The sequence below is a fragment of the Gigantopelta aegis genome, chromosome 10 (genome assembly GCF_016097555.1).
Source record: "Gigantopelta aegis isolate Gae_Host chromosome 10, Gae_host_genome, whole genome shotgun sequence".
Taxonomy (NCBI): domain Eukaryota; kingdom Metazoa; phylum Mollusca; class Gastropoda; order Neomphalida; family Peltospiridae; genus Gigantopelta; species Gigantopelta aegis.
The window spans coordinates 35,594,907-35,603,568 of NC_054708.1; the positions used below are offsets into that span (position 1 = coordinate 35,594,907).

The following is an 8,662-nucleotide window of genomic DNA, read 5'->3' on the forward strand; positions in this document are numbered from 1 at the left end:
AACAATGCTAGTAATTTAAAAATATTTAAATATCATTTTAATCTGTTAATATTTTTAGCAAAAAAGAGAGGAGTTTTTGTTTAATGACACCACTAGAGCACATTGATTTATTAATCATCTGCTATTGGATGTCAAAACTTTCGTAATTTTGACATCAGTCTTAGAGAGAAGAGTAGCAAGGGATCTTTTATATGCACCATCCGACAGACAGGATAGCACATAAAACGGGCTTTGATATACCAGTTGTGGTGCACTGGCTGGAACGAGAAATAGCCCAATGGGCCCACCGACGGGGATCGATCCCAAACCGACCTAGCATCAAGTGAGCACTTTACCACTGGGCTACATATTTTTATCAATTCCCAAGGAATAATGATTTTGAGTCATATTAATTCTATGAAAACATGTCAAAAATAATGTACTGTGAAATCACAGTTATTCATGGTGGTCTAAATTTTGTAATTTGTGGACTAGAATGGTCAACAATTTGAGAACACAATGAAAATATAATGCATATATACTTATAATATACATTTTATGATACAACCTTTTTGATTCACAAATTTAAATACCCAACGAAATGGGTATTTTAGCAAAAGCTCAAAAATTAAAGTCCACAAAAATAAATGATTTCACAGTACCATTAGGAGGCTACTCAGGATTCACCCAGAGTTAGCCAACTGCTAATTTGTATACAATTTTGTCTTTAGCCAATAAAATATTTCTGAAATTGGATAAACCAAAATTTGTTTCAGTGTTGGGTCGGGATGTAGCCCAGTGGTAAAGCACTCGCTCAATGTGCGGTCAGTCTGGGATCGGTCCTAGTCTGTGGGCCCATTGGGCTATTTCTCATTCCAGCCAGTGCACCACGACTGGTATATCAAGGGCCGTGGTATGTACTACCCTGTCTGTGGGATGGTGCATATAAAAGATCCCTTGCTGCTAATTGAAAAGTGTAGACCATGAAGTGGTGACAGCGGGTTTCTTCTCTCAATATCTGTGTGGTCCTTAACCATATGTCTGACGCCATATAACCATCAATACAATGTGTTGAGTGCATCGTTAAATAAAACATTTCTTACTGTCTTGTTTCAGTGTGAGCTGTGCTACTCAACATCTGCTGTACATAAAAATAATGGCTTAGTGGCTGACAATCTTCTTTCACTACAACCTATGTTGATTTTTTTAAAGATGAATTGCACTTTTTGAGAGTTCTTCCATCAACATACAAAACTTTGTTTTAAGTTCCTCTACTGTGTACTTGTCCATATGACCAGTGTCAACATTTGAGGAGACAAATTTCAATAAGTATACTCCAGCCAAGCAAATTAAAAAGGAAATCCCAAAATGTTAAAATCAAACTCTTGAAGAAATAGGGAAGTATATTTCATCCTGTAAAAAAAGACTATGGCATGTGTAAAAGAAGATGCTGAACAGTTACGCTGAACATTTAAACATCAGTAAAAAACATAATAATAAACTGATAAAATTTTCAGTGTTCGAATTTTTGCATCAATGTTTTAATGAATCACCCAATACATACTAGAACCAGTACTGGTGAATTGGAAAAAGCAAGCTAATGATAAATATTACTTCTTTTTCATGGGGAGCGATTAAAAATTTCTTCTTGTGGTCTATCAACAAACCATACATTAAATGGTTACATTTTACATGTAAAATAACAATCCTTTGATCATTCATGAAGAATGTTTTCTTAATGCCAATAATACAAAAGTGAAAAATATCTTGTTTTTGAAGCAGTACAAAATAGTATATATCTTAATTGTATTTTTATTGCTGAATATGAACAAGTACATTGGCAACAAATACATCTTACTTTTGAAACACACAAAAGCAAATTATAAATGAATGAATGAATGAATGAATGAATGAAAGAAATGTTTTATTCAACGACGCACTCAACACATTTTATTTACAGTTATATGGCGTCAGACATATGGTTAAAGACTACACAGATTTTGAGAGGAAACCCGCTGTCGCCACTTCATGGGCTACTCTTTCCGATTAGCAGAATGAATGAATGAATGAATGAATGAATGATGAATGAATGAATTAATCAATTAACAATATCCCAGCACAAAAAATAGACCAGCTATTAGGTGTCAAACGTAAAGGGGTGAAACAACAGAAGATCAATATGAATATAAAACTAATAAGGTTATCAATAAAATACAGTATAAACAGCCACGAAGAGTTGCACACATCAAACACACAATGAAGTCTACCAACATAAATACAGTATAAACAGCCACGAAGAGTTGCACACATCAAACACACAATGAAGCCTACCAACATAAATACAGTATAAACAGCCACAAAGAGAATGCACACATCAAACACACAATGAAGCCTACCAACATAAATACAGTATAAACAGCCACGAAGAGTTGCACACATCAAACACACAATGAAGCCTACCAACATAAATACAGTATAAACAGCCACGAAGAGTTGCACACATCAAACACACAATGAAGCCTACCAACATAAATACAGTATAAACAGCCACGAAGAGTTGCACACATCAAACACACAATGAAGCCTACCAACATAAATACAGTATAAACAGCCACGAAGAGTTGCACACATCAAACACGCAATGAAGCCTACCAACATAAATACAGTATAAACAGCCACGAAGAGTTGCACACATCAAAAACGCAATGAAGCCTACCAACATAAATACAGTATAAACAGTCACGAAGAGTTGCACACATCAAACACGCAATGAAGCCTACCAACATAAATACAGTATAAACAGCCACGAAGAGTTGAAAACATCAAACACGCAATGAAGCCTACCAACATAAATACAGTATAAACCGCCACGAAGAGTTGCACACATCAAACACGCAATGAAGCCTACCAACATAAATACAGTATAAACAGCCACGAAGAGTTGCACACATCAAACACACAATGAAGTCTACCAACATAAAAATAACAAAAATCTATCTTTTCTTCACCAAACAAAAGAATACAAATTAGACCATTGAAAAAGGTGTATGGAGATATGGTAAACAAAAAGAACTAAAATACACCAAAAGCCCATTGATTATTTACATGAAGACAAAACCCTTATTATCTAATTTTATTATACCCTGCCGGAGCACACACACACACACTATTTTAATTATAAAATATATCTATTTTTTTAAAAAGCAGTACTATCCAAAATATCAACTTTTTTTTTTTTTTTAATGATGAAATTCAGCACAACTAGGCCAATGATCAGCTAATTACGAGTTTGACTGGTTTCAACATTGTTGTTATTTATTTACTACATTCATTTGCCATAGTCTTTTGTTTTAATCAGGGTTTGAATTACACAACAGCCATCTAACAATAACAATAACAATGAAAAAACACACCAAACAAAAGGACTATAATAAGTAACAAAATTCTAAATACACACATAAAAATGTACATATAAATCTTCTAAATACACACATAAAAATGTACATATAAATCTTCTAAATACACACATAAAAATGTACATATAAATCTTCTAAATACACACATAAAAATGTACATATAAATCTTCTAAATACAAACATAAAAATGTACATATAAATCCATTTACCTCTTGTATTGGAAGGAAGGAAGGAAATGTTTTATTTAACGACATACTCAACACATTTTAGTTATGGTTATATGGCGTCAGACATATGGTTAATATTAAGGACCACACAGATATTAAAAGAGGAAACCTGCTGTCACCACTTCATGGGCTACTCTTTTTCGATTAGCAGCAAGGGATCTTTTATATGCACCATCCCACAGAGGATAATACATACCATGCCCTTTGTTACACCAGTTGTGGAGCACTGGATGGAACGAGAATTAACCCAATGGGTCCATCGACGGGGATCGATCCTAGACTGACCGCGCATCAAACGAATGCTTTACCACTGGGCTAAGTCCGGCCCCTCCTCTCGTATTGTTTCCATAATTTATCATGTCCATCCACAAGAATAAATGAGGTACACTTACAAAATTATCAATTTTATTATTTCAATTTTTTATTAGTTTATAAGGACAAATAAATACGATGGATACATACAAGAACACTACATACACGTACTTCAGCAAGCTAGGGTACCCCACCCCCCATAATCTGTTTTAGAAAATAAACATGCATAATTTATTTTAAATGTTTCGACACTGTAACAATATACTTTACTCAGACAGTGTTGTTAGTCAAGTCCGTAGCTTAAAAGGCAGTGTTTCAAAGAAATTTGATTTTAAAATTATACCTTGCTCATGTAACATTTTTGCATTTGTCACTTTAAATTATACACTACTGACTTTTTTGTAATCTGTGTTGGTGAAACTAGAACACACAGAACGTATAAATTACATAATATCGTCCGACAAATAAAACCTATAATCTCACCAAATAAAAGCCACCCTACGCTGAATCTACAGTCAAGAGAGTTAAAGTTGCTTCAAAATGGGAACATCAGTGATCCTAAAAACTTAGACAATTATAGTGAAATATTTAAATATTTAAATATTTAAAATAAAGCTCTGTAAAAGAAAAGAAAAAAGAAACACAAAATTGGGGTAAAATGGTATTATTTTTGAGTTAGTGATGGATACTGACAATTTTTTTTTTTGAGAAAAGGAATATAACTGGATGATGTTTTTGTCGGTTAAGCTTAAAATAAGCTGTATAACAACAGTTTTAAATCATTTTCTTTCTTTTCCTGACCTCATAAACACTGAGATATTCAAATAATAGTAAACCAACATCTAATATTTAATTAAATTACTACAAGCATTGTACATGTATGTGTTACATGGTCCTATCATCTCTGAATCTCTGACCATAACCTGACAAAGAGGTAAACTAAATTGAAATAAATGTATGGTTAATAGTTTCCTTCTCTAAGCTGATTGTGGTTGTTAAAAAATGATAATCACAGTGACCCGCCAACAATGGGAATATCTTTACATTTATTACCCTTTTCGTCTCACTAAAAGATCACATAAAAACAGCCATCTCTATTTATCTGATCACAGCAGTAACAAAATGTCTGTCTTTAAAGCAACAATACATCACAGTGAAGAATTGCTTCTAAGCACACTGAACTTGACTAATATAAATAATTATATTTAAAAACGAAAAATGCTGAACAAAATTTAATTTAAACAGTGTTCTAGCTAGGATTTTGAGAGGGTAGGGTACTTGTTTATTTGTTGTTGTTTTTTTGAAAAAAGAACATCATATTTTTGAGTAAGTTTGTTAATCTGACAATTTGTTAATTTGTTTTAGAGAGAAAGAATATATTTCTAAAACAAAATTCATTACTCATAAATTTGTTTGTGCTTTTGAGTAAAATGCATACAATAAATTGATATCATCTATCTTTTCTAGCAAAAATAAATTAAAAAAACCCAAACAAAAACTTCCTCAAATATAAATAAAATAACAGACACACACTGCAGTTGATTTTTTACATTATAAATATAGTGACTATTCAAGGTCTAGATTGAGATCCATTTTATTAACAAGCTTTTGCAGTCAAGCTCTTATTAAATTGCACTTTTTTTATACTTTATACCTACATACGTCATGTAGCCAGCGTTGCCAGTTTGCTATTTATGGCGATCTTGTTAAAACCTTTAAAAACCTTTAAGATATTAAAACAGTGTTGGCTGTGATGTGCCAACAACCACTGAGATCAAATGAAAACATTTTTAAAACGAGACTCACATACACAAACTAACAAAATGTTATAAAATTAACACTGAACATTTTAAAAGCAACAAGAACATATAATACAGATTACATCTAACAGTGCTAAAATATATCCTTGAAGGTAGTCATAATTCACAATTTTTTGTTTTGCTGTCACTGATGTACCACCCAATCAGTTTTACCTGCGTTACCAGGTGTCTGTATAAACATGTGCTATTCTAGATGCTGCTGTAGGTATCCTGACAAGACAGACTGCCCAGTGTTTTCTTAACAAATTGCATATACAAATTGCTATGATGGTGTTTGCCTTTGATATACATCTTCCCTGACATGCTGTTACAGAAAACTATTGTCTATGGGCTTTGAGCCACCAACTTCAACAATATTTGTTTTCTGGGTTTTATCGATATAAAAACACTTGCACAGTGTTACCACACTCAACTCAAACTTAAGATATCTGATGTTTCTGTCTTCATAAAAATAAATATTTACCTTCAGAAAGGTGTACAGGAGTGTACCAATGTCAATATCCTCACTGAGATATAATTCTTTTTAATCTTTTGCAGTGAAAGTGTTAATAAATTATAATAAAAATCTGTTTTAAAAATTAATTACAAAATATGCTTAAACATTACTTTCATTTTTGTCATTGCTACATCACTGTATTTAAATTAACCATCACTGCATGTTCTTATATACTAATATTTTTTCTAGATCATAAACAAATTAATTATAAATTAAAGTACTGGGTTAAAGTACAATATATAGTGCCCATCATTTAAAAAAAAATTGTTCTGTTTAACAACACCACTAGAGCACATACATTTTAAACAAACTTGTGTACAATGTCGTAAACATGTTTATCTGGTTTCAACATATTTATTATTGTGTAAAAATAAGCAGATTTGGGATTAGCCTAACAGGTACAGGTAAAGTTTATATATATATTTTTTTTAAACAATTGTAAAAAAAATTATGCTATACTGTCTATGCATGACGAAGGGACTTAATTTGTCAGATAAAGAATAAATAAATGCAGTGTGTATCAGTATGTAAGTGAGTACCCACATGGGTACATGTTTGTGATGGGTGCAGCACACTCGTAACGAGATGGCTGGAGCGTGTGCCAGGTACAAGCTGGAAGGCTTACGACATGGCCCGGCCTCGTGCCAAGCCGAGGTTCACACCTGTCCAGGGTGGCCGCTGCTAATTGATTTCTGTCAGGCTATAGCGGGAACCATTATACCTGTAAGTACCTGTAAATGGGAATATTACACCTTCGTACTGCCAGGTTCTTTTCACTCCAGTCCATGTACACAGACCGAGAAACCTCGCAACAATGTCACTAAAGTAAATCCTGCTTCAATATCGGGTGCAAGTTTGAAAGAATAACAATATATAAGTCTTTTCAGCTGAGGGAAAATACCATTGGAATGTACATGTTTTTATAGATAAGAAATGAACATTGAAAAAGATATGGGGATAATATAAAGAATTTTACATAAATATATACATGTATTTGTCATATTAAATCTTTAAATGCTATTTATTTACTTATAATGTCATAGTACATATATACTTTTAGAATTACATACATGGTAATATGTATGGATGTACACAGTTTGATGGATCCCTTGCTACTAATGGAAAAACGTAGCAGGTTTCATCTCTAAGACTAGATGTCAAAATTAACAAATGTTTGACATCCAGTAGCTAAATATTAATAAATCAATGTGCTCTAGTGGTGTCGTTAAACAAAACAAACTTCGTTTTTTTCACTTAGCTTGCATACAAAAGTTACATTTCATAAAACAAAAATTACAAGCATGTGTCTACAACACAGGCTTTTTGAAGTAGTTGCTTGGTATATAGCACCAGTATGAACACATGAAGTGACAACTATTTGCTAACGCAATGAACACACACTGGGGAGGTATGTGTAAATAAGATGAACATTTTCAATTAACACGTCAGTGTTTGACACTGCCCTGATGACTTAACACTGCTCTGATGACTCAACACACAATAGCTGCAATCATCTCTTTCTGGCTCTCTGATTTATACATATTGCTCTTTCCTTATTAATCCACTGAAAACAAACTGCAGTGTACATTGCATAACACACTACTGTAGTATAGCACACTAGATTACCCATTTGTAACCATGTAAAAGCCAATATAACAGGAATAAAATATACTGAGAGAAGTATGGGAAGACTTGGTATTGTAGATGAAATTTAATTCACTATAAGTATCATAATGATTGTGTAATATATAAAAACATGTAATGTGACATTGAATGTTAGTGGAGTGCACATGGCTTGACAGCCCATAACACCGTTAATTTCCCCACACTATGGATGAGTTGCAGTCATTCTTTGCTGTTAGTGTTTGTTTATATATGATCCCCTATTTTTTGTCTGCATGTCTTTTTTATTGTATGTGATACACAGTTTTGTTACAAACTATGTAGAATGAATGAATGTTTAACGACACCCCAGCACAAAACTACACATCAGCTAATGGGTGTCACAAATGGTAATACAAAACTATGTAGAGAACAATTAGTCTTAACTCGCAGTACATTCCCATAACATTTTATTTTTGTTTAAAGCATATAGTAAACAACAATGTTTTTCCAACTTTAGTTTAAAACTTTTAAAAAAAACCCCAGATTTCTTTTCCTTTGTTATTAAATTTCAAAATTTAATGATATGAGGCTGTCCAGTTTTAAGCTATCATTAGGTGAATTCTAAATATGAAAGATATATACATCTTAATTTATATAACTTAAAAGAGAGTTTCTAAAATACCCTTAAATAGTTGTCTTTTCAGAAGAAAGTTTAAAGTTATATATATTTTAAAGTCAATCCCAACCCAGTCATATTGTAAGTTTTTTCCTACACTCCCCAAGCTTTAATTTGAAAGGCCACGCGCC

General features: G+C 32.7%; 1 protein-coding gene across 2 annotated transcripts in view; it reads right to left on the reverse strand.

Moving 5' to 3' along the window:
- The window catches only part of LOC121384572 (anaphase-promoting complex subunit 4-like), a 177,948-nt gene that overhangs the window by 47,584 nt on the left and 121,702 nt on the right, over positions 1-8,662 (reverse strand). The gene's annotated exons all lie outside the window — the stretch shown is intronic.